Source organism: Orcinus orca, chromosome 16, assembly GCF_937001465.1.
Source record: "Orcinus orca chromosome 16, mOrcOrc1.1, whole genome shotgun sequence".
In the NCBI taxonomy this organism is placed as follows: Eukaryota; Metazoa; Chordata; class Mammalia; order Artiodactyla; family Delphinidae; genus Orcinus; species Orcinus orca.
In genome coordinates, this window is record NC_064574.1 from 15,187,314 (window position 1) to 15,214,153 (window position 26,840).

General features: G+C 53.6%; 1 protein-coding gene across 2 annotated transcripts in view; it reads left to right on the plus strand.

The window, feature by feature from the left end:
• Positions 1-2,128: 2,128 nt before the first annotated feature.
• CDH22 (cadherin 22) overlaps positions 2,129-26,840 on the plus strand; it is a 132,122-nt gene continuing 107,410 nt past the window's right edge. The window contains exon 1 of one of the 2 annotated variants that reach the window (XM_049698851.1): positions 2,129-2,502. The gene's annotated coding sequence lies outside the window, so the exon portion shown is untranslated. The remainder of the gene's footprint in view (positions 2,503-26,840) is intronic. The other variant, XM_033433841.2, reaches the window with a different exon arrangement.

Here is a 26,840-nt window from a genome sequence, read left to right on the forward strand (position 1 = left end):
ATTGCTATTATCATGTCATTTTATCTGCACGAGGATGCTGAGGGAAGTGGCTTGCCCAATACCACACAGCCCAGTGTGCTTCCTCTGTCACACTACACAACCTCTTGCCGCCCCTGTCACACTGCAGCAGAAGTTCCTGCTTACCTCCTCCCAGACCAGAGTGCAAGGTCAGGCCCAAGCGTCACGCACCAACCTGATCTTGCCACTTGCCAGCTGTGGGAGCTTGACATTTCAGCACTTGCTGCCTCTGTTTCCCCATTTGTAAAATGGGGCTCATACTGGTTAGTATCTGATCGTTGCGAGGACTTAAAAGCAAAATCATGGCACACAGGAAGTGTTCAGTCATGGCTGATGGTGACCTCAGCGTGTGTCCAGAGCCTAGCGTAGTGCCTGGCCCAGAGTGGACGTTCAGAGGTTTGTTGGAGGAAGGAAGGATTAGAGCAAACCCGGGAGATCTAATAAAGAGTCATGGGCAGAGGAGAGAGATCAAAAGGAAGATGCATGACGAGCTCATTCAGTGAACATTACGGAGCACCTACTGTGTGGACGCAGGTGTGAGAGCAACAGGGTCCCAGGCCAGAACAACCTGTGGACAATTAAACAGGTCTGACTCCTAAGATGAGCCGCATACAGCAGGGCCTGGAGGGAGAGGAAGGGAGAGAGGGGTAGCTGGAGCAAATGGCCAAAGTGAGTCGGAGGGGAGGAAGAGAACAGAAAGTGAGGAGATGCCTCTGGAAGGGCTGGCCTCGGGTCTCTGAAAGCATGAAAGAGTGGAGGCTAAGAATAGAGAGGAGAGGGGAGGAGAGAGGCGAGAGAAGGAGGGGGCGATACAAAGACAGGGCTGGGAGAGATCAATGAAGGGGAATAAACCTAGAGAAGGACTTAAGGGAGGGAACAGGCTGGCGAGATGAAGAATAAATCTCAAAATAAATAAAAGAGTGACAGAGTTTAGTGGGAGGGGCTGGAGGGGCAGCCATGAGAGAGGTGATTTCAATCACCAGGGAGCAGAGAGAAGGACCAGGACATGGGGATGGAGATGGAAATTAGGGAAGGAGGCAAAGGAGGAAGCAGGATGGGGTGAGGTAGAGCCTGGGTCCCTGAGGACCCACAGGACTCCAGGGGCCTGGGGCTCCCTGCTCCCTCTTGGCTTTGAACTTCATACATCATTCTGTGTCTGGTCAGTGACAGCACGGCAGGACAGAGGCGTATGGGGGTCTTGGCTCCTCCTATCCTTCACCCCCTATCCAACAGCCCTGGGGAGCTCCTAAGGGGACATCCAATCCAAGAAAAAGAATGGGTCTATGGAACTCATGGGTCCTAGCCCACCAGCAAAAACCTCATACTGAGAGCTAAGGGGCCAGGGGTTTCCTCCATTAGGCCTCATCCTAGAGAGATGGGACTAGAGAAAGCCATGCAGCCAGCAGAAAGAAACTGGGCCAGGCAGAAAGACCTCAGGCAGCGGGCTAGCTGGATTTGAAAGAGATTGGAAAATCCACCTGCACCGTGTTTCAGGGCAGGGGAGGGGCTGGATGGGGGCGGGGGGATTTTATTGGGAGGCTCTGGGGGCCAAGGTGGCGCTAAATTTAGGATGGGGATGTCTTGCCTGTTTACTTTGTTGGTTGCAGGATGTCCAGCATCCCATCCCCCACCCCCAAGAGGAAAAGCCCCCGGGACACTTGACCTCGCACCTCCCTTGAGATTGGGCCCCCCGCCTCAACGCGCAGCGACTGCTTCTGAAACTGGCGGGTCAGTGCGGGGGGGGTGGGGGTCCTTCTTGGCAGCCAGCCAGGGGCGGCCACTGGAGAAACCTGCCCCCACACTCCACGGCGCCCCCCTCCTCTGAAGCCGGCCTCCCATAGTAGTGGGAAGAAAATGTGGAATCCTGAACACAGTAAAGTCAAGTGGTGGAGAAGGGTCGAGTCTCAAACTGGGTGTCTCCAGAGGAGCTGCCACGCTGAGGGAGATGGTGCCCCTCCTGGGGGCGCTCCCTTCGCGTGGATCTGCGGTTGGAAGAAGGAGGGGTGCCGTCCCCCGGGGGTTCCTGGAACGAGGCCGCCGACGGGACTGAGAGGCCGGCCCCTCCCGGCGGGGGAGGGGCTCGATCCGGGGGCGGAGGCCGGGGCTCCCCGGCTTCGGCATCCCGGCCGGGCGACAGCCTGCGGCTCGGCGCGGCGCTGCGCTCTGGCCGGGCTGGCGCTGCATTCTCCGAGTCTCCACCAGAGGCTGCGGGAGCTGGGAAGGGATCCGTCCCTTGCACACTTCCCCCCTAGTCAGACACGCACGCTCCCTCGCTCCCGCTCGCTCACTCCCTCGCTCTCCCTCGCTCCCTCGCTCACACACACGCGCGCACACGCCGCCGCGGCTCCCTCTCTCGCGCCCGCTCTCCCTCTGGCTCCTCCGGGCGGCCGCCGGGCTCCGGACTCGCCCGTCAGCGCCGGGGCTCCCGCCCCACGCAGCGTCCCGAGGCTGCAGGACTGGGAGAGCCCCGGGCCGCTCCCCGAGGTAAGAGCGCGGGGTGCCGCGGGAGGGGCGGCCGGATCGCCGCCGAAGGGAGGCTGCCCAGCCGGGAGGGAGCCCCCTGGCCGGCGGCAGCCGCCCGGCAGGCGGCGCGGGGGGGCGAGCCTCCCGCCGTAGGAGGAGCCCGGGTGCCCGCGCCCGGGCCCCGCGCGCCCCCTCCTCTCGGCGGGGCGGGCAGGGAGGGAGTTTCCCACGTCCAAACTTTCCCCGGCGCGGAGCCGAGCCGCCTCTCGGCCCGGAGCCAGCGGTCCCCGCCCGCCCCCCACCCCATCCGCCGCGCGCCCCGGAGCCTCTGGGATCCCGGCGGGTCGCCGGGTGGCAGCGCCGGGGGCCAAGCCCGCGCGCCGAAAGGGGCTGGAGAGGTGGCGCACAGCCTCGACACGGGGACGGGGACCCAGGCGTTCCCGGCGCCCCCCACCCTCTTCTACCAGGTTTCGGCTCCCGGGCCCCTCCCAGAGGCGGGGTCCGAGCCGGGAAATAACAGCACGGCGTGATTGTGTGCGCGGGTGTGTGTGTGTGTGTGTGTGTATGTGCGTGTGTGTGTGCGCGCGCGAGGTCGTGCCGCGTCCGGGGGCACCCAGAAGCTGACTCAAGCCGCGGCAACACGCGCGGCTGCGGCCACCTCGGGAGGAGGGGGAGAGCTGGCCCACGGGGACCCCCCGCCGGCCCCACCAGCGCGAACTCTCTCCCCTGGGGCCGTCGGGCCGGTGAGCGAAGGGCAGCGCTGCCCTCTCCCCTAGCATCTGGCTCCGGCCACACTGTCCCTTCAGCGGAATAAGGACAGGGCCGACAGCCTCACGTCCAAAGGGAGCGTCACTTGGGACTGACCCTAGGGGGCCCGGGCGCTGATGAGGGAGTTGTGGATTGTGTGGGCGCGCTGGGTGCTGGGCGGCCCGCAGAGGGCACAGTCGGGACCCATCTTACTAGGGCCTCCAGACTTGACTTCCCCTCTCCCTCTTCCCTGGGGCTGCCAGGCCCCTGCCCCAGCCAGGGCGTGGGGGGGTGGGGCTGGAGACCACCAGGCGGGGCCGCAGCAGGAGGAGCTAATCCGGAGTCCCTCGGGGTCTCCCCGAGCTGCAGGGGCACCCCCTGGTGGCGGGCAGAGAAGCCGCCGTTTCCAACACTCGCGCTTCTGGGAACCCTCGTGTCTTCTCTACCACCCCTCTGGGCCTGGCCTAGGGTTGCCCAAACCAACTCTTTTCTGTGTCTGACTCCAGCTTTCTCTGGGTCTCTGGGTCTGGCCAAGGTGCCCCGATCACCGGCAGCGGCTCATCTGAGGGATTTACCTGCTGCCAGCCCTCTGTCGGCCCCTCCTGCGAGGTTCTGGATCTTATTCTCTTTCTCCCCCACTAGTCAGCGCCACTGCCCTACATCAGCATCACCATTGCCTTGGAACCCATAGGCTCCTCCCTAACCATCATGGCTCTCTGTCCCTCATTAGTACCCCATATATTTGTCCATCAGTGCCCACTCCGTCCCCCTTAATTACCCCTATTCAACGGTCATTTGGGGGATTCGGTCTCTACACCCATCCTTTGGTCTTTGCCCATCTACGACCATTTCTCCTCCACCCATCTTCCATCCTGCCTGCCTCAGTTTCCCTCTGCAGCAGTCACCCGCTCCCTGGCCCAGCTACTTCTCCAGCCCCTATTCCTCTCCATCTCCCAGTGTCTGGGATGCTTCTCTTCCATTCCTCCTGGAAGGGAAGGCCATTGTCGACATTTTAACCCTGCTTCCTAGGGGTGTCTGCGTACCCACCTGAGACCACGCCCTCCAGTGCCTGTGGGGCAGGTGCTTTGCAAAAGCAGCCAGGTCTGTCTCAAGCAAGGGGCAGCTGCCTTTCCTGAGAAGCCCTCTCAGCTGGCTCCTGGCGATGAGGAACCCCCTCCCCTATTCCTGACTGTGAGCACATTAGAGACCCTTGGACCCCGCTCTTTCCCCTTTCAGAATCCCAGGTCACACCATAAGCTATAGCCAGTGACAGAATAGGAACCCAGGTGTCCTGACTTCCAGGCCTTCCCAATTCTCCTTATATGTCGGGCAGGTCTGGGGGGAGACGAAACAGTTTTCTGCCTTCACACTGCAAGCAGAACAAGAAGACCCCTGCTTACATGAAAGAGGTGTTTAAGTGAGACCCCCATGCTCCTCCGCCAGTACCCAGGGAAAGCCGTTGAAATCCCTTTTGCAGAGAAGCCTAAATAACACACTGAGGATGCAGCTCGGCCCCTAAATGTTCAGCGTTACCCCCGGCAAGTCCCAGCCCTTCTATAAAAAGTGTGTGTGCACGGAGGGGGTGGCTGTGATCTCCAGCCGTTTCAGTTGGTCTGGAATAATTGTGTCTAGAGGCAGGACTTCCAATTCCCCAGCCATTTCCCAAGGCTCTGCTTTTTCCGAGGCCTTCTCAGGAGCTCTGTGCTCCACAGCCCTCTGAGGGGGGCTGGGCAGGGACCCCAGGAGGGTCTGTCTCCTCTGAGGTAGCAAAGTTTGGAGCAGCTAGTTTATTTACCACATGGGCGATAGGAGTCAGCCAATTAAATCTCCTTGCCTCTCTCTCTGTTCTTTTTTTTTCAGTTTTCTCCTTTTTCTTCCATCAGGAAGCTCCATTCGGAAATATAGCCTCAGGTATTCCGAGAGAGAGAGAGAGAGAGAGAGAAGAGAGAGAGAGAGAGAGAGACAGAGAGAGACAGAGAGACAGAGAGAGAGAGAGAGAGAGAGAGAGAGAGATTCCCGTTTATATAACTCCAGCAGCAGCCATTGCGGCTCGGCCTGCGAGGGGGTGGGAGCTGAGGATGGAGTCAGTGTTGTTCCAGGAAAGAGACCCTAAGGAGTTTCCTTGGGCTGGGGTCTCAGGCCTGGGGGCTTCCCCATCCTGTCTTGGGGCAACCCAAACAGGGCGCTAGGGACTGGGGACAAGGAATCCACCCCTGTCAGTCCAAGAGGAGACCCAGGCCTCAGGCCAAGCTCAGGAAGAAAAGCTTCATGCCCCCAGAGAAGGTGCTGTACCCTTCATGCCTCCCACCTCCCACACCCCCACGGGACTCAGAGTGCCCTTAAGATGGAGCTCTTGACCAGAGGCCTTTGCTTCCTGGAATCTTGTGTTTTGTTATAGGCCTCTCTAGAGAAAGCCTAGATTTTTTTTTCAAACTACCAAGGACAGGCTCTGACCTCAACTTTTTCATCAGGGCAACGGGCATAATTGAATTTTGTCTTTTCTCCCATGGAGGAGACAAGGACTAACAAGAAACTTGTTTGCAAAATGGTCTGAGCTCTAGGTATCTGCCTGCATGTTTTTCTCATTGAGAATGATGCAGAGTGGCTGCCGGGACAATGTGGATGGAGGCATGGCTGTCGTGTACAGTTGGGTAGGTTGCTGACTGTCCAAGGGGACTCAGTACAAGAGACTAGGGGCTGAAATCCATCCTAAACTCCACTCAACAAATCAGGTGCCCTAAAGGCAGACTGTGTCCTTCCTTTGGAGGAAGGGCCACCATTCTCTAATTTGCAAAATAGGTTTCATATACCCTCTGGCCATGGGCCTGTAGCACTACGTGCCCCCAGAGGAGGATATTTTTTTTAATTCCCACAGAGTTGCCCAACTGGGGGTTAAGGATATACACACTACTTACTCTTTAGCCCAATTCTCTAACAGCGTGGACACCCTTCTGGATACGGTAGTCTGGGTCTGAACACATGGTGTGCAGGGACCTGGAGGGATTCCCTTCCTGCCCCGTGTCTCCTTCCGTGCCCCATCGGCAGGCCCCTTCCTGCTGTCACATAGAGATTAAGATGGGAGCTTCAGACCCACAGCCTTCAGCCATCCACTGCTACTCCCTCTTTCGTGTAATATAAATAGCTGATTAAGAACATGGGCATTGGGGTCAGACTAGCTTGGATTTGTGACTTGCTGGCTGTGTGACTTTGGGAAAGTTACTTTGCCTCTCTGAGCCTCAGTTGCGTCCACTGTGAAATGGGGGGGAAATGGTAATACCTACCTTATTAGGTTGTTGTGAAGATTACATGTGCATGAGTGTGTATGCTGCTTAGCACAGTGCCTGACACACAGGACACTCAAACAATGAAGCAGTTTTGTTACTGTTATCATCCTCTGCTTGTGTCCCTTGGTTTCCGCGGGGCTGAAGGCAGCTGTTCCTCTGTTTGGTTTTGTGCGTGACTTTGGCTGCCTGCACCCCTGCAGGAGGGTGAAGATGAGTCGGGACCACCAGGATCTGTCTCTGACCTCAGGATCCTTCAAGGGACTGGCCAGTGCCTGCAGGTGGCTGGGGCATCAGAACACGTTCTAGATTCCCAGATTCATTTCACCCTAGTCTCTACCTCTTTTTTCTTCTCCCATCCATCCCACGATCCCTGCTCTGGCTCAAACCTCACTGGCTTTGCCTAACCCGTTGTGGCAGCCTCCTCCCTGGCCTCCCAGCCTCTGATCCCCTCCCTACCGCAATCCCTGCTGCAGAAGAGTGATCTTTCTCCAACACAGGTGGGATCGTGTCACTCGCTTGATTAAAACTCTCCTATGGCTCCCCATCGCCTACTGAATTAAGTCCGGTCTCTGCACCGTGACATTCAAGGTCCTTGTAATCCGTCTGCATCTTCCTTTATCTCCCACTGTGCCTCCAATCCGAGACTCCTGCATTCAGCCACACCTGCCCTTCTACCTGAATGCCCTTCCCCTGAATATCTTTGAAAGCATTAAAGACCCAATTCAAATAGTACCTTGCATCCACCCAGCCGTCAGTCTAACAGTCCATCCATTCGTTATCCAGTTTAAAATATACTTTCACACATCCATATTAGATGTTTACTCTGTGCTAAGCGTTGTGCTAAATGCTAGAGATACAACGGAGAACGAGCAGACACGATCCCAGCCGACAGGAATCTGATGGTCCTGGGAAGGAGACAGACAATTAAACAATTCTCATAAGCCATGATAAGAGCCAATGAGGGGCCAGCATTTGCTTCCAGGAGGAAGTGGTGGTTAAGCAGAGACCTGCAGGTTGATTGGCAGCTATCTAGGAGACGAAGGGGGCGGGGCAGTGGGAAGATGGGAACAGGCTCCAGGCCAAGGAGTGCAAGGTCCAGAGCTGAGAGAGAATATTGGAGGAGCTGCAAGTTTAGTGGCTGACATGGAGCACAGAGAGCTTGGGGTCCAGGTGCTGGGGTTACAGGAAAGGAGGCCAGTGAAGTGGGTGGAAGCCCGGTCCTGTGGGTCTAGAGAGCCACACGGAGGAGCTTGGACTGCATCCTGAGAGCCGTGGGGAACCACTGAGGGGTTTTCAGCAGGTGAGTGGCATGATGGGATTGCCTTGAGAAGCCTCGCTTTGCTGCTGGATGGAGAATGGATTGCTGGGGAAGATGAGGTCCAGAGCTGCCAGTGGCCAGGTCTGGGGAGTAGAGGAGGATGGTGAGGTTGGAGGAGTAGAATGGGCAGGGCTGGGAGATTTGGTAGATGTGGGGGACAGGAAGAGTCCTTGTTTCTGACTTGGGAAGCTATGTGGGTCTTCAAGAGGTGGAGACCAGCTGTGGACAGAGTGTATGTGAGATGCTGGTGGGACATGCAGTGGAGATGCCCGATGGACAGTTGTGCAGAAAAGACTGGGGCACCCTGAGAGTTCTAGGCCAGAAATAGATCTTTGAAGCCACAAGGATGGATGAGATCCCCCAGAATAAGTCTGTAGAATGCAAAGAACCTTGAGGGACCCTCAAATTTCAAGGACAGGTACATCCCGGGAAGCCTTCTCTGATCCATCCAGGCACAGATGACTTCCATCTACACTGAGCCCCCTAGAAATTAGTTTAGGTTTTGTTTTGTTTTGTTTTGTTTTTCCTGTCTGCCTTGTATCATCGACTGGCTCCACAGTTCTTAACCAGGAGTGATTTTGTCCCCAGGGGACATTTGGCAATGTCTAGTGACTTCTCTGGTTGTCACAGCTGGGTAAGAAGCTGCTACTGGCATCTAGTGGGTAGAAGCCAGGGGTGCTGCTAGACACCCTGCGATGCACAGGACAGGCCCCACAGCAAAGAATTACGCAGCCCCGAGTGTTGATAGTACAGAGGTTGAAAAACCCAGCCATGGATGAGAAGATCCTGAAGACAGGCTCTGGGTGGTTGACATTTTGGTCTCCCCAGGGTCCAGCACGGCACATGACACATGGCCCACTACCCTCCCTGAATCAAACTTGGGCTTGAGGAGGGGGCCTCAGTCCATGCAGCAGTGAAGCCTACAATGCTTAAGTCCCAACCCTACCCAGGGTTGCCTGGCCCATCTCCAGCATCCTGGACCAGCCCGCGATACAGGCTGGAGGGAAGGATGAGCCGACGGGGCAAACCTGCTGAAACGCTGCCAGAGACCCCAGAGATTGAGGGCGTGTTGCTGTGTATATCTTGCCAGCCTCATTTTCTTCCTTGTCTTGTTAACTTCTGTCATTTCTTTATCTCCCAAGTGAATATATGTTATTTTTTTTAACAGGCAAGTTACAGATAAACAATAGGAGAAACGTGACAACCTACTGATTAAGAGCACGGGCTCTGGAGTCAGAGAAAGCCAAGTTTAAATCCTGGCTCTGCCACTTACTAACTAACGGAGTGAGCCTCTTTCCTCGTCTGTAAAATGGTTTTAATGAACCTGCCTTGTAGGATTGTAGGGAAGAGTAAATGAGACGATATAGACAAAGGGTTTAGCCCAGCGCTGGGCTTGTAGGAAGTCTTCAGTACAGAGTCACTACATATGTGTATGTGTGTGTAAGTTTATATGTATGTATGTACATGTATGTGTCTTTTTGTATACGAAAGCATTTTTAATTAGCCATGATCCACCATTTGCCTAACATTTCAGTGCATATCCTTCTGCCATACGTGGATTTTTTTTTATTTTATTTTATTTATTTATTTATTTTGCGGTACGTGGGCCTCTCACTGTTGTGGCCTCTCCCGCTGCGGAGCACAGGCTCCAGACGCGCAGGCTCAGCGGCCATGGCTCACGGGTCCAGCCGCTCCGCGGCACGTGGGATCTTCCCAGACCGGGGCACGAACCCGCGTCCCCCGCATCGGCAGGCGGACTCTCAACCACTGCGCCACCAGGGAAGCCCCATACGTGGATTTTTAAAAAATAAAAATGGCCCCTCGCTCTGTACATAGGCCTTTGTAACCTGCTGTTTTCACTCTATAATATATTGTGAATGTCTTGCCGTTTCGATAAATACACATCCACATCATCATTTTTTAAGAGCTGCATGGTTCTCCATTGTGTGGCTGGACCGTAATTCATTCAACCAGCCCCCACAGTTGGACATTTGGGTTGTTTCCAGTCCTTCGCGATTACAAACAATTCTGCAATGAACATCCTTGTACAAACATCTTCACGCTCTTGTCCGATGATTTCCTCGGGGACCACTTGGACATATTTGGCAGGAGGCATGTGGCCCTGACCAGATTCCTCAAGTAGAAGCCCTTGGGCCCAGGAAGGAGGTGGCTGGGGGTTCCCGGGGAAGGGAGAGGATGCCCGATGGCAGAGAACTGTTTTGGCCCCTGGAAAGCAGGTTCTGATGTTAAGACTGGGCTTCTCTAGGAGCGGAAACAGCCCCACCCTATCTCTCTGTTGTCACTGTGGTGCTTGCAGAGTGAGGCACCGGGGGTGAGGAGGTGGGCTCTGTGTGTGCGTGATGGGCAGAGTGACAGATACCAGGCAGGTGGGGACACAAGGTGGAGGGGCCCCAGGCAGGCTGATGGATGGGTAGCTGAGGCAGACGGATACAGGTCAGTGGGCAGACGAGATGATGGGCAGTGACGGGCTGAAAAGATTCAGGGGACCAGACACAGGACTGTGGCCTCCCAGTGGAGCCCACAGGAACCAGAAGCTGCAATCCTGTATTCAGGAGCATGGGGGAGTTCCTGGGAGATGCAGCCAGGCCCCGAGGCCAAGAGGCTCCCAGGGATTCTTCTTTCATCCAAGCATCTGTTTAGGATTAGGCATGTCAGAGCTGGAAGGATCTTTAGTGTGGATGGGCCCAACCCTATTATGCAGATGGGGAACTGAGGCCCCGGGGGAGAAGGGAACTTCCCTAGGGTCCTACAGTGTCTCAGCAACAGACTTAGCCCCTTGACTGTAATTCAGTCCATTATCATTTCCGTTTTTTTAAATGATCCTCTCACCTGGGCTTGAAAGGAAGGGGACCAGGTTGGCAGAGAGGCAGGTTATGGCCCAGCGGGGGAGGGTGCTGGGAGGTCAGAGTGAGCCTGGTCATGAATTTCTCCATCTATCCTCCTCCCACGATTGTATTTCTGCCACCCTACTGTGTGCTGTTGAAAGCACAGACCCACTGTGTCTCTGCCACTTACTAGCTGAATGACCGCAGATAAATTGCCCCACCCGTGCCTCAGTTTCCTCGTCTGTACCTACCTCAGAGGTTTGTTGAGAGGATTACAGGAGTTAATAAAGTCCTTAGAACAGTGCTGGGACCATCCTAAGTGCTCCATGAGCCTTAATTACTAATATTCCACTATTTTGCCCTTATTTTTTTCCTCTGAATTCTGTATGTGTCAGTGTGCACACTCACAGGCACCTCCACAAGCATGCTGTATCCCCTTGAAGGCAAAGAATGTGTCTTTCTCATCCTGTATCTCATCTTCACCTCTCACCACCAGGGCCCTCTAGCCAGCTGGGCACGTACGTAGTAGGTGCTCAGTAAATGCGTCTTGAAGTGGCTTGTGGACTATATCTGGTTGAAGGGATTAGGGAAGTTTCATCAGAGGGTGGCGGCCGGCCGTGGAGCTGTGTGTTGGGGTCTAGGATGGCTTTGCGGCGGTAGAGGCGGCAGCGTGGGCATCCCAGGTGGGGGGACAGCATGAGAGAAGCGGGGAAGCTTGGTGAACGTCTGGTGACAGATCATTGCCTGCTGTGACCAGAGCACCGAGACCATAAAAGGGAGGAACGAGAGAGGCTGAGAAAGGGGGGATTCAGCAGAATTCAGAAGAGTGGGCCTCCAGGCCGGGGGATGCAGGCCATGGGGAGCTATTGACTAGAGCTTTAGGGAGATCACGCTGATGGCATTGTTTTAGGATCGACTTGAAGGAAAGAGAAAGGAAGCAGCAGGCAGGGGCAGCTGAAATCGTCCCGGAGACAAGTGAGGTTGGGGCTTGAATGAGGTCGTGGAGAACAGCCGCCAGAGGGAAAAGGCACTGAGGAAATAGGATCAACATGACTGCTGGGGGCCTCCCCGGTTGCGCAGTGGTTGGGAGTCCGCCTGCCGATGCAGGGAACGCGGTTCGTGCCCCGGTCCGGGAGGATCCCGCGTGCCGCGGTGCGGCTGGGCCCGTGAGCCATGGCCGCTGGGCCTGCGCATCCGGAGCCTGTGCTCCACAGCGGGAGAGGCCACAACGGTGAGTGGCCCGCGTACCGCAAAAAACAAACAAAAAAAAAGAAACATGACTGCTGGTCGTGGAAGATGAGGGAGACAGAGAAGTAAAAAATGATGGTGTCAAGCCTGGGTGTCTGGGAGAACTGGGGCACCGTCAACCACTTTGGGGGTCTGTATTTGGGAGGTATGGGGAAAAGCTGAGATGCCAGCTAAGGTTCATCCATCCAGCCTCCCATATAAGCCATCCATCCATCCACCATCCAATCCATCTTCCTCCTGCCCACCCGCCTCCATTTAAACATCCATCTGCCCAGTCTACCCCTCCTTCCCCCTCCTCCACCCCTCTATCCATCCACCTGTCATCCACCACAGAGGTACCACTGCCTTTCTTTCCATCTTCTGCTATCCATTTATCCACACTCATTCATCCGTGATCCTCCAACTTATTCATCCATCCAAGTTACATTTCTTGTGAGCCTACAATGTGCCAGTCTCTGGTAAAATCTTGTCACAAGCCTTGAGAGATGCTTGATTGATAATAAAGATAGTGATTAGAAAATCCAGTAGAAGAGACCAGAATTCTTTTACCTAGAAGAAAGGAATTTGAGAGGACACTTCATGTCTCCAAAGCACGGAGGATGCCCCAAAAGGAGGTGGTCTGCAGATCAGCTGTGTTCTATTCTTGCAGCTGGAGGGACTGTGGTTAGCTTGGGGGGACGACTGCCTTATTGATCATTACAGGTGTCTGAAGTACCCACCTGATCATGTGTTTGGGCTAAAGGGGGACACAAAATCTATAGGGGCGACTTAGAGGGGATGAGTACAGACTGGGGCATTTATGGTGCAGTTAGTGGAGAAGGACTCAGGACTTGCCTTGAAGAAAGGTGGGGAAGGGGGAGTGGAGGAGCAGAGGACCACGGTGAGGGGAGCTTCAGGGGAAGCAGACAAACCTGTGGCTGGGATGAGCCAGGACAAAATAGGGCACCTTAGGGCTTCCCTGGTGGCGCAGTGGTTGAGAGTCCGCCTGCCGATGCAGGGGATGCGGGTTCGTGCCCCGGTCCGGGAAGATCCCACATGCCGCAGAGCGGCTGGGCCCGTGAGCCATGGCCGCTAAGCCTGTGCGTCCGGAGCCTGTGCTCTGCAACAGGAGAGGCCACAGCAGTGAGAGGCCCACGTACGGCAAAAAAAAAATTAGGGCACCTTAATTCTCAAAGCAACCCTTAGAGGAAGGGCCCCTCCATTCTCCTCACTCAGCTTCCATCCCTTCACAAGCCAACAATTCTCTCTGAGCACCCCACCTCTTACACAGCCCTGACCCCTCCCAAAGCCTCTCCCCCGCCTGGATTTAGCCCTGATCCCTTCACTGAGCCCCTGTTCTCTCTTCTGAGCCTTGTTGCCTCAAGATTCCCAGTCTCCTCACAAATCCCAGGCTCTCAGCGGAGCCCCTGGCTGGAATCCCCCCCTCTCAGAGCCCTCACCTCTTCTCTGAGCCCTCACCTCCTCTCAGAGCCCTCACCTCCTCTCAGAGCCCTCACCTCCTCTCAGAGCCCTCACCTCTTCTCAGAGCCCTCGCCTCTTCTCGGAGCCCTCACCTCTTCTCGGAGCCCTCACCTCTTCTCGGAGCCCTCGTCTCTTCTCGGAGCCCTCACCTCTTCTCTGAGCCCTCACCTCTTCTCAGAGCCCTCACCTCTTCTCGGAGCCCTCGTCTCTTCTCAGAGCCCTCACCTCTTCCCTGAGCCCTCACCTCTTCCCTGAGCCCTCACCTCCTCTCAGAGCCCTCACCTCCTCTCAGAGCCCTCACCTCTTCTCTGAGCCCTCACCTCCTCTCAGAGCCCTCACCTCCTCTCAGAGCCCTCACCTCCTCTCAGAGCCCTCACCTCTTCTCAGAGCCCTCGCCTCTTCTCGGAGCCCTCACCTCTTCTCGGAGCCCTCACCTCTTCTCAGAGCCCTCACCTCTTCTTGGAGCCCTCACCTCTTCCCTGAGCCCTCGCCTCTTCTCAGAGCCCTCACCCCTTCTCTGAGCCCTCGTCTCTTTGTGGAAGCCCTCTCCTCTCATGGCAGATGCCCCAGCAGAGCTCTCACTCCCCTCTTCCAGAGCCCTAGCCCACTGCAGAGCACCCACGCACCCCCTCCTGGAGCCCCAGATCCTCTCACAGGGCCCCATCCCCTCCTGGACACCCAGGTTCCTCGCATAGTACCTACCACTTCTCTTAGCTCCTGGCCACTTTCTGCATGTACTTCCCTTGTTCTCTAACAGAATATCTGTCCCTGTTCTGAACCCTCCTCTCCTCTCTGAGGCCGCATTCCCTCATGGAGCCCTCCTGCCGGCCCGCATCTCAGGGACCAGACCTTGCTCTCCAGCCTGTGTCAACTGGCAGGCAGTGGCTTCAACTCTACAGCCATCCCTGGGGCTCTGCATCAACCCAGTCAGCCCACAAGACCCTCCCCACAGCCTGTGCAGTACCTTGGGGGGCACTGGGGATGGAGGGACTCATAGGTGCCCAAGTGGGCTGGACTCGGGGCAGAGACCAGCAGCTCTGGCAGCTCAGCTCGATTCGTGGGCTGGGAGAAGCTGGAGACTACTGCTGCTTCTGGGTTAGGAAAACAATCACGAATTAGAGGAAATGCTTTGGGAAATTGCTCTGCTGCCTGAGAGGAGGTCGCCTTGGGAGGGAGGGAAAGAGGCCCTAAGCCAGCAATGGCTCCCCGTGGCCTCGCCCATCGGCTCCAGACCATCTGCTTGGCGTTCGAGGCCCCAAGCACGGTCACCGGCCAAGTGCTGACACCCACCTGGTCCAGCTAAGCCATTGCTCCAAGGTCCATTCTCACCTGCGGAACTTTGCTCACCTGGGCTGAGCTCTTCCACCCATTTAGCGTGAGCGCTTCCTTCCGGTCCTTCACGAACCACTGTTAGCTGTCTTGACTCTTTGACAGTCCCTCAAGGCCAGGAACCACGTCTTGTACTACTCGCAGGCAGGCAGATGGATCTGGGCACCCGTCCTCATCTGATACATATTGGCTGGGTGGCCTTGGGCAAGTCTCTTTGACTTTCTGAGCCTCAGTTTCCTCATCTGTAAAGAGGGACGAGTAAGGCCTCCCTTGCTGAGTTGTTACTGGGAATGAATGAGGTAAGGGGCACACAGTGCCCTGCTCACTATAGGTATCAGATTAATGAAGACGACCCTGTGCATCTTATAGCCAGATCAGAACAGTGGCCATGGGAGGCTGCATTTATCTATGAATATGCACTTATCAGCAACATCCCCAGCTGCCTTCTTTGTACCTGTCTGTCCATCATTCCCCTACGGAGAAGATGCAAAAAGAGGACACGTGAGCTTCAGGACAAGCACTTGGGGGTTCCTGATATAAGAAGATGAGGCAATAGATGTTGAATTTTATGAGTCTTCTGGCCATCAGGCAAGACTCACCCTCAAGCCAGACCACCCTCTGTCAGGAGGAATTGGGACAGTAGCCTAGATCTTGGGTTCTGGAGCCAGACTGCCTGGGTTTGCGTCTGCACTTTCCTAGCTGCCTGACCTTGAACAAGTGACTTAACCACTTCAGTTTCCCCATCTGTAAAATAAGAGTGATAATCACAGTACCTGCTTCATAGGGTGTGGTGAGGACTAAAAGAGCTAATATTTGTAAAGTGCTTAGAACGGTGTCTGATACCTACTAAACTCTAGAAAAGGGTTTGTCAAATAAAATTGATGAAGGGTTCAGGGACATAGGAGTGGACAGCCGGGAAGCTCAGGCAGGATAGGAAATGGGCTTTCAGAATCGGGTTTTTGCAGAGCTAGAGTCCAGCCAGTTGCCCGTCAAATTGGCCTCTTTCTAAATAAGGAGAGCACGGGATGTTCTCTAAGTAAAAGGGCTTTTTCTGGAGATCACTGGAGAGCTTCATTTGGAGAAGGATGGGCCCAGGCACGTGGCACACAGAGGTTGCCTCTGCAGAGGGCAGCAGGGAAAGGGATCTAGGGTTCACAGTAGCACCTCTGAGCCCCGAGGGTCTCGCCTGCCCTTTCTGTGGCGCAGTGGAGGTTCCCTCCTGGCATGACTATTCTCTTCCTGCCTGTGACAGGTGAGACCAATTGCTGGTTCCTATGATGGAGGGGGACCAAGATGCTTTGTCAGGGGGTCTCAGAGAATTCCCTCCCACAGGCTGGCTGAGCAGGGAGTGGAGGCTGTGTCCTGGGATCCGCTGCTCACCGCAGCACTGGGAAAGTACAGTGGACCAGGCACGGTCCTTGCCCTTGAGGGAATTTGGGAGAAACAGATAATTCCTGGAGTCCCTCTTCTCCTTGGGCCTCAGTTTCCTCATTTGTTCTCTTCCTTTTTACAGAGTGGTCCTTCCACCTGCCCCTCTCTTTTTATCCTCCTCCCAAGGCTCCTCCCCAAGCAGAGGATGGGAGGGGCCCCCAGGGAGGAGAGAGAGTTTGTACAAACTGGAGGCATGACTGGAACTTCTGATTGGCTGGTCAGGGCCATTCTTTTCCCTGGTTGCCATAGCAGCCATTTCCTGGGGTTGTCAGTGATGAAACTCATAACATTGTTTTCAAATAATCCGTGTAATTGAAATAACAATTGAGCTGTTAACTCGTCTTTCGCACTCGGGCTGGGACAGAGCCTCCTTTCCTTACACCCTCCTGCCCACCCCAGGAACCTTATACCCTCTTGCCCACCCCAGGAAGCTCTGGTCCCTCTCCATCTCCTCTCTGAGGCTCCAGCCCCTTCCTTGGGTTGGAGGGAAAAAGGGGTAAATTTATTATAAAATCCTAGAAACTCAGGCCCCCAGAGTTGAACCAGAACTTAGAAAACAGAATCCACCCCCCCCCATCTTTTGCAACCAGAGGCACAGAAGAGGAAGGGGCTTAACCAGGGTCACGCAGGAAGGAGACATGCATGTCTGTTCGTCAGTGGAGGTTGGAGTTGATATGTTGCATTGAGGGGTTGATAGAAGTCCACAGAACTGCCCTCTCTAAGGACTTGAGCTTGTATGAATCCTTACCTACTCCTACCCCCATTTTACAAGTGAATAACTGAGGACCTGAGAAGTGAAGCTTCATACACGTGATTTTTATAAGTTTTCAGAAAATACCTATTGAAAGGGTGGATCTCAAAGAGCACAGACCACTTCTCTCTCTCTTCACTCCCCTCCCCACCAACAAGAAACTAAGAGCTGGCTTCTTCAGTCAGAGGACTTCTTGGAAAAGGGGGTTGAGAGCGATGTGGAGACGTGTGGCTTAGAGGAAGAGGAGGATGGATTCCTGGAGGAGATAATAGGAGGAGGGAATTCCGCAGTACCGAACCGCGCCCCGCCTCCCCGCCCACCATCCACCCCTAGTCAGAGGCTGCGTATTCAGAAGCATAAACGTGAGCAACGCAGATCCTTTTTGCCCAATCCTCAACCTGGGATGGATTGAAAACTGGAAGAAGCAAGGCCTCTTCTATTAGTAAATGTCTCCATGCACATGTGGGAATGCAGGTCTGCACAGACAGCTCCCTATGTTGGCAGCTTCACTGAGGATAAAAGCATTTAAAAAAAAAGGGGGGGGGGGAAAAGTGTCTGGTCGCTGTCCAAGGTACTCGCTGGGTCCGCAGACTGTGGATGGCTGGGGCAGCAGGAACTTGCTGGGACTGGGGGTGGGGACAGTTCTCTGAATGTGAGACTGGGTAACAGCAAGAGGCTGGCTTCCTTCCCTGGATTCCAGAGTGCTGGAACCGCTCAGGGTCTTGGCAACCATCTACTCCCTCCGTTCATTCATTCTTACTTATTCAACATTTATTGAGCACCTACTCTGTACCAGGCACTGTGTGGGCCATGAGGATATGAGAACTAGGGACACCCAGTCTCCATCTTCAAGGGCTCTTTCAGTCTTTTGGGGAAGACACACACACACACACACACACACACACACACACACACACACACACACACACCCTTTGTGAGGGAAGTGACTTGGGCTCAGTGTTGAAGGATGAATAGGAGTTCTCCAGGTAGTTAATGGAGCAAATAGCATTTCAGAGGGGCAGCGTAAGAAAAGAAAGGGAAGTATTCATAGTTCAGAGAGCATTGAGAAGTTCTGTGTGACTCAAGTTTTGGCTCAAGTATTGGTTCTGGAGAAGGACAGTGACTTGTCCAAAGTGCCACCTTGAGTTGGGGCACAGCTAGGGCTAAAACATGGTACCTTACTTTGTCAGAGAACCAGAACTTCAGAGCTAGTTGGGTCTTTGAAAGACTCTAGTCCAAACCGCCCATTTTTCAGATGGGAAAATAGAGGGTCAGGGATGTTCAGTATTGTGCTTGGGGTCGCACAGTAAGGATGTAGCAGAGCTGGGATTTGAAATCTGGTCTGTTTGATATTAAAGCCTGAACTGTGTTCACAGAACAAAAGCTGGGAGCAGGGTGAGTGCCACCGCAGCTCAGCTGGAGAGGGCTCGGGCAAGGTCAGGCTGCCCCCGCGGGACCTTTCCCTGGGGTGGGATGGGCAGCCTGGGCCAGCTCCGGTCCCATTGTTGGCACTCAGCACTTGCACAGGAAGAGCACGACTCCAGCAGGAAAACTCAGCAGCAGGCCTTCCTCTTGGCTGGAGTGAGCCTGGTCCTACTTACAGTCCTGCCCCGACTCTCTGAGTGACCTTGGGCAAGACATTACCTCTCTCCAGGTCTTACTTTCCACAGTCATCTATATCATAGGAGTATCCTCCTCGCCTTCTCTCCGGGGCAGTCGTTCTTGTTTTTTTTTTTTTTTTTTTTGCGGTACGCGGGCCTCTCACTGTTGTGGCCTCTCCCGTTGCGGAGCACAGGCTCCGGACGCGCAGGCTCAGCAGCCATGGCTCACGGGCCCAGCCGCCCCGCAGCATGTGGGATCTTCCCGGACCGGGGTACGAACCCACGTCCCCTGCATCGACAGGCGGACTCGCAACCACTGTGCCACCAGGGAAGCCCCGGGGCAGTCGTTCTTAATGGCGAGGAGGAAGGGGGCATGATTTGGACCCCTAGCGGACAGTGTCTGGAAACAGCTTGGTTGACAAGGGTGCTACTGGCATCTAGTGGGTAGAGGCCAGGGATGCTGCTGAACAGCCTACAGTGTGCAGGACAGCCCCTGCCACAGAGAATTATCCAGTCCAGGATGTCAACAGTGCCAAGGTGGAGAGGCCCTGCAGTCCGAGCCTTGTTGGTGAAAATCAAATGAGGCCACGAGGGTGGGCACCGAGGGCTGTGCAGAGGTGCACCCCAAGCTGTACTGTAGAGAAGCAGAAGTGACCTTGATGTTGGTCAGACCTGGCTGTGTTGAGAAGTATTTAACCTCTCTGAGCCTTCATTGCTTCATCAGTGAAACAGAGGCAGTAATAATAGCCCCTATCTCAGGAGACTGTTGAGAGGGTGTGATGAGATCACGTATGCAGGTGGCAGAGGAAAACGGCAACACGGGAAGTTGAGGGGGCCCCCACCCTGAACCCCTCTACTGCAGACGCAAATGCTGAGCCTTTAAGCTCAAACTGCCGAGCCAGCTCTGCCATGCAGAGCTAAGGGATCTCGGGCAACTTAACCACTCTGTGCCTCAATTTCTCATCTGTAAAATGGGGAAGACAGTAGTACCTACCATATAGGTTTGGTGGGAAGGTTAAAAATGAGTTAACAGACGTAAAGCACTTAGAATGGCACACGGTAAGTGCTATGCAAACATTAGCTACTATTGTTGTTATGTTGTTGTTGTCGCTGTTATTATTATTGTTATATGGATTCTATCTGGAACAAGGCACTCACACAGGTTGCAGAAGGTGCCTCAGACACTAGCTTGTCTAGATGCCATCTCTTTACAGCTTTCTGCCTGTCCCTCCCCCACTACCCAAGCCTCCCATGGACCCAGCTTAGGGCCTCTGCGACCCTGCCAAGGCTGCTGGTCTCCCTCTCAACAGCTCCCACCCTGCTTGTCTATAGCTTCATGAATCCCATCTCCACCCTTACCCTCCTCCTTTCCTGTTGAGTCCACCAGATCCAGAGAAGGCTGTGAGAAGCTGAATCCGTGGGGAGGGAGACATGGGCACCTGTACCTCACTCTATAACTCAGGCCCCATTACACCAGCTCTCAGCCCTGAACACTCATATCCTGACTGCTCTGGACTAGCCCTTGACTAACCCTTCAGAGAATGGATAAATTCTTTAGCACAGGGTTTCACAACCTCAGCACTGCTGACATTTGGGGCTGGATAATTCTTTGCTGAGGAGGGCTTCTCTGTGCATTGTAGGATGTTTAAAGCATCCCTGGTCTCTACTAAGTAGAAACCAATAGCTCCCCACCTCCAGATGCAACAACCAAAAATGAGCCCAGACGTTGCCAAATGTCCCCTGGGTGGCAAAATCATCTTCGGTGGAGAATCACTGTTCTAGAACTTTGTTATAAAATGTGAGTTTCTGTCTTATAGTATCCTGGCAGAGAGGCTTTCAAAACCTAATGAATGTCCTCAGATTGGGCCCCTGATGCCACCCTCAACTTTATCCCATTTTACAACCAAAATTCTAATCCTTTGACCCACTGTCAAAACCAATTGGCCACAAGCATCAGGCCCAACTTCCAAACTCTAGGCCGTGACTCCAAACCCGGAATCTTAATCTTAAATCCAGAACTTCAACCTATTACCCAAATCCCACACCTTAATTCAAATTCTAATCCTAAACCCTCAACCTGTTCTAAAACCTCAGATTTCTTAACCTCAAACAGAATTCGAAATCCACAGGTTAAATGCATATATGTATATGTATAATATATATATTTATATATAAATACATAAATATATATAAAACTGAATCATTTTGCTGTACACCAGAAACTAACACAACATTGTAAATCAACTATACTTTGATTTGAAAAGAAAGAGAGGGCTTCCCTGGTGGTGCAGTGGTTGAGAGTCCGCCTGCCGATGCAGGGGACACGGATTCGTGTCCCGGTCCGGGAAGATCCCATATGCCGTGGAGCGGCTGGGCCCGTGAGCCATGGCCACTGAGCCTGCGCGTCCGGAGCCTGTGCTCCGCAACGGGAGAGGCCACAACAGTGAGAGGCCCTTGTAACGCAAAAAAATAAATAAATAAAAGAAAAAAAGAAAGAGAAATCAATCCATCAATCAATCCACAGTTTAGCCCAATAGGAAACCTACATTTCCAGATCCTTCCGGCACTAGCTCCTAATCCCGGTCCCTGCCCCTTCTGGCCTCTGGAGATTCTTTGTTCGAGCTTCTAGCCTCCTCCCCTCCAAGGTAGCCCCAGGTCCCCAGGGAGAGGCAGGAAGGGCCAGAGAGTAAGAAGCTCCAGGAGGCAACTCTGTCTCATAACCCCTCCCTCACACTACCCCAGGCATCCCATCTGGAAATTCTATTATTTATTCATTTGCTTATTCAAACATTTAATGAGCACCCACTCTCCGGGCTTTGTGTTGGATACTAGAAAAACAGCAGAGAATTGGATCCATTGCTGCCTACTGTCTACTGGGGAAGAGAAAGAAATAGACAAACAAGTAGACAGAGAGTTCAAAACAATGATTCCAGAGTCATTCGAGAAATGACCACCAAGCGCCTATTATATGCCAAGCACCATTCTAAGTGCTGGTGATACAGCCCTGAGCACAAAAGACAAAGCTCCTACGCGAGCTTCCATTAAAGGGCAAGGAGGCAGATAATAAATCAGTAAATGTGTGCTATATCAGACAGTGCTGAGTTCTATGGGGGCGGGGCAGGGAGAGGGCAGGACAAGGGGATAGGGGGGTCCTGAGGATGGAGGAGCTGTTCTATCTCAGGGGAAGTCTCACATTTAAGCAGACATCCAAAGGAAGGGAAAGAGTAAACCATGCAGATATCAGGGGCAAGGGTGCTCCAGGCCAGAGGAGCAGCAAATGCAAAGGCCCTGAGGTGGGAACATGCCTGTTACATTCAGAGAGCAGCTAGAAGGTCCGTGTGGCTGGAATGGGGAGGGAGCGGGGATGGTAAGAGGAGGTCGGGAAGCAACAAGCGGCCAGATCATGCTGGGTCTTATGAAACATTTTATCCAGGGTGAGACGAGAAACCCAAGGAATTTGGAGAGGAGGAGTGTTATGATCTGATTTGCGTTTTGACACCATCACTGAGAACAGTCTGTAGGGGGCAAGGGCAGAAGCAGGGGGACCAGCGAGGAGGCAGTGACCCAGGTGAGAGATGAGGGTGGCTTGGACCAGGCTGTGAACAAAGAAGGTGGTGAGAATACTCAGATTCTGGATCTATTCTGAGGTAGCGCTGGCGGGATTTGCCGATGGATTGGATGGAGGGTGTGAGATACAGTGAAGTCAAGAAGGGCTCCAAGGCTTTTGGCGGAAGCAGCTGGGATCGTGGAGTTGCCAGTTACTGAAATGGGAAAGCCGGAAGAGGAGCAGCTTGAAATTGATTTTCTTTTACTATTATCTGGTGAGGGGTGGGGATGGAAGTCAGGAGCTCTGCTTTAGACATGATGAGTTTGATGTGCATTTTAGACATCCAAGTGGAGATGTTGAACAGGCAAGTGGATTTAGGAGTCAGGGTTATGGGAGAAATCTGAGTTGGACGCAGACACTTGGGCATCATCAGTATATCGATGGGGTTTCAAGTTGTGGGATTGCATGTGGTGACCTAGGGAGTAGGTGTAGACAGAAAAGACGAGCAGCCCAAGGACTAAGCTCTGGGCCCCGCCAGCATATGGGGGAGATGAGGTAGAAACAGCAAAAGGGACAGTGAAATGGACAAGGTAGTGAGGTACAGGGTGCTGGGAGGGGAGCGTGATGCCGTCTTTGCTCCTGGTCCCTTTCTTTTGCAGTGGTTATCCTACCTTTTAATGAAATCGTGAGTTAACACAGAGAAGTTGCTAACAGAGAAGGGAGTTGATACTGGGCAAAGGGAAAAGAGAAGAGAGACACCAAACCTAGAGCAGCCAGGGAAAGCTTCATGTGTCGGAGGCCACACTGGAGCCTGGCTTTGAGCAATTAATAAAAAATCCCCCATCAGGGCTTCCCTGGTGGCGCAGTGGGTGAGAGTCCGCCTGCCGATGCAGGGGACACGGGTTCGTGCCCCGGTCCGGGAAGGTCCCACATGCCGCGGAGCGGCCGGGCCCGTGAGCCATGGCCACTGAGCCTGTGCGTCCGGAGCCTGTGCTCTGCAATGGGAGGGGCCACAACAGTGAGAGGCCCGCGTACCAACAAAAACAAAAATCCCCCATCAGACAAGATTGGGGGAAAAGCATTGCAGGGAGAAGGAACAGCACATGCAAAGGTTCAGAGGCCTACGACCACCAGGGTACCCAAACCGAGCTCATGGTTCCTGACCCTCCAACCCTATATGACTCACTCCACCTCTGTTCCCCACATCACCACTGTGTCCTGCTTGGAATCCTCCCCTCTCCCTGACCTCCCCAGAGCACTCCTGCTGTGTCCTGAGGATTCTGCCTCCTGCAGATCTCTAGAAATACCCCTCTCCTCTCCACCCTCCCTGCCCCCACCCGGGACCGGCTCACCGTTATCAATCACGTGGACAACAGCTGCTTCTTCCATCGCCCCGTTTCTCTCTCAGCCACCCCGTGAGGGTCCCCGCAGGGTAAGGGGCGCCCATCTGCTTTACACGCACAGCAGCCTGGGTGTTTAAAAATGGGATAAGGTTGATGGCGATCCTCTGCTTCACAAGCTTTCAACAGCTTTCCGTCACTATCAGGACAAAGTTTAAAATTTAACAAGGCCCGCGAGGCCCTTCGTGGTGTGGCCCCCTGCCTGCTTTTCTAGCCTTATTTCATTCTCCTTCCCATCACTCCTGATGCGTCAACCTCCTGCTGCCTTTCAGGTTTCTCAACTCCGCAATCCATCCAGCCTCAGGGCCTTTACCTGTGCTGTTCCCTCCACTTGTCCGCTCTCTCCCTCCCCGACCCCACCACTTCAGTTAACACCCACTCATCCCTCCAGTCTGAGAAAATCGGACATCCTCAGGGAACCCTTCCCAGAGCTCCAGACTGGACCAGCCCCCCTGTTTGATGCCCTACTTGCTCCCGCATAACTTTATTTAGTCATCATCATCGTTTTTGTTTTGTTTTTTTTGGCCGCGACCAGGGATCAAACCTGTGCCCCCTGAAGTGGAAGCGCAGGGTCTCAACCACTGGACCACCAGGGAAGTCCCATCATCATTTGTTTTAATGCAGTCCTGGGTTAATAATGATAGTACTAGCTAACAATTATTGAGTACTTCGTGCTCAATAATAAATGATAGTATATTACATGTTTTCCCATATTTTTAGTCATTTAATTGCTCAAACAACCCAATGAGGTAGATACTATTCTTATTCCCGTTCTACAGACGAAGAAACTGAGGCCCAGAAGGGGTTATTTGGGCTGTAAGATCACAGAGATATCTTTAAAAAGAGTGGATATATGTACATGTATAACTGATTCACGTTGCTGTACAGCAGAAACTAACACAACATTGTAAAGCAACTAGACTCCAGTAAAAATTAAAAAAAAAAAAATCACACAGATAGTGAACAGCCAAACTGGCATATGGACCCAGGCAGCCTGGCTCCAGAGCCCGCAAACGTCTGTCTTTTCTGCTCGATGTTAAACCCCATGAGATGAGGGACCATGTCTATCTTGCTCACAGCTTTGTCCCCCGCATCCTTCAGAGGGTGCAGTAAATGTTGAATGAATGAATGAATAGAAGTTTAAGCACTACAAGGTTCATGGTGTGGGAATGCAAGCAAGGAGGCTGGAGTGATGGACGGGACGGGACATGAAAGGGCCTGTATGGCAGCCAAAGGAGTCCAGACTTGGCTGTGGTTCATGGGAACCATGGAGCTTTCTGGAGCAGAGGAGGGTGGAGCTCAGATAAGTATGTTAGAGAGATCCCGCTGCTGGCAGTTGTGGAGGAGAGCCAGAGGTGGGGTCCTTTCCTGCCCAGTAGCTGGGCGAGACTGGCACCTGCCCCCTCCCACTTGGCCCTATTAGCATTCCGCTTGTGGCTTGGGCTCCACAATTAACACAAAGGTACAGTCATTCGTTCTGACTGGTGGAGGTACAGTCATTCATTCTGACTGGCGGACTCCGGGAATCAGCCAATCGGGGGCTGGCTGCGCGGTGCCTCGGCTGGGAAGGCGTGTCACAGCACAGCGGCCACCGAAATGAAAAGCTATTAATAATGATCCTGGAACTTCACTCACATCAGCTGTTTGTTTAAAGGTGTTCCGTACTTGGAACTGCCTGATTTATGTGGGCAATAATGCGCCCTGGTCAGTCCGCACTTTTTAAAGCATTGCTAATGGGGTGAGACCGAGACCCCGGGGGATGCTGGGGAATAAGGCTTGAAGGCCAGGCCTGGTCAGCCTCAAACCTCAACTCCCTACCCAGCACCATCTTAAAAGGCCCTGGAGATTACAAAAAGGGAAGAGCTGAAAGAACCAGGAGAGCTGGCTTCAAATCCCAGCCGCTACACTTGACCGACTTAAGCTGTCTCTTCCCAACGCAACCCCCCGCCCCAGCCTCAGCTTCCTCATGTGCACTTTGAGTAAAACAACACCCAAATGGCAGAGTTGTTGGGAGCATCCGTGAGAAGCATACAGTAAGGGCTCAATAACGTCTTCGTTTTCTCCCCCATCTCTTTTTTTCAATGGAAAACTTCCCCACCACCTGCCCAGTCCTCTCCAGGAAGGAGAAGCAGTCAATCTACTTCAATGTTTATCAAGGACCTACGGTTGCAATTTGATTTGAATTTCTGAAGGCCTCACAACAACAAGGAGAGACATAGTATCGTGCCCATTTTAGAGATGGGAAAGCTGAGGCTCACAGGAGGAAGAAACAAGACTAAGGTGACCCAGCTCAAAGTCCACTACAATGTGAGTTCCAAATGGGCAGAGATTGGATCTATTTTGTCCACTACTGAGTACCCAGCACTTTGCACAATGCGTGGCACAGAATAGAAGTACAGTGACTGTTGAGTTGCAAACAAAAAGTGTCAGAACCCTGAATCTTTGACTTGGAGGCCTACTGCCCTTTCCATGTTGAATCCCAGGGGTAGACACAGTCAGAAGAGCTGGGTGCTACCCCCCATCTCCTGGGTAAGTTACGTAATGGGGACATCGCATCAAATGACTCTAGGGAGGGGGTTCTCAGCCTCGGCACTATTGACATCTTGGGTTGGATAATTCTCTGTTGTGTGTGTGGGGAGGGACCTGTCCTGTGCACTACAGGATGTTTCACAGTGTCCCTGGCCTTCCACCCACTAGATGCCAGTAGCACCCCTCCAGCTATGACAAGCAAAAGTGTCTCCAGACATTGCAAATGTCTCTGGGGGTCAAAATCGCCCCTGGTTGGGACCCACTGTTCTAAGAGCTTTCTCCAAACATCACACAACCTCTGCACAGCAGAGGGTTATGTCGTGGAGGTCTGGCGGGGAGACGATACTTGAACTCGTGACCCAGCCATGACCCGAGAGGACATATCATATTGATATTTCCACAGAGTCACATTTTCCCACTTGGCCTGTTAGAGGGCAGTTCTTCTCTTTGTCAGAGCCAATCGCCTGGTAGTTTCTGCTGATGATGCTAACCTGGTCCACACACGGAAGTTGTGGAGGAGAGCCAGAGGTGGGGTCCTTTTCCTGCCCCCCCGCTCCGCCTTACACAAAAGGTCACTTCCTTTTATGTAAGGTGAATTTCCCAGAATGCATTGCAGCTATAACCGGGGACTGCTAGGTCCCTATTAGAGTCAGAGTTGAAGAAGAGATCTGAGGCTGTTGGGGATGAAGCCTAGGAATGACCTGGGCTGGTCTCCAGGGAGGCTCGGGAGGATCTGGAGACAAGAGAAAGCCATAGGCAGGTCAGGGGGTAGGTACAGCTTCAGCAAAGATGAGGAGGCTGGAGTGAGCAGTGGTAGGGAGCGAGGGAAAAAATGGCCTGTACCCATTCCAGAAGGATAGACACGAG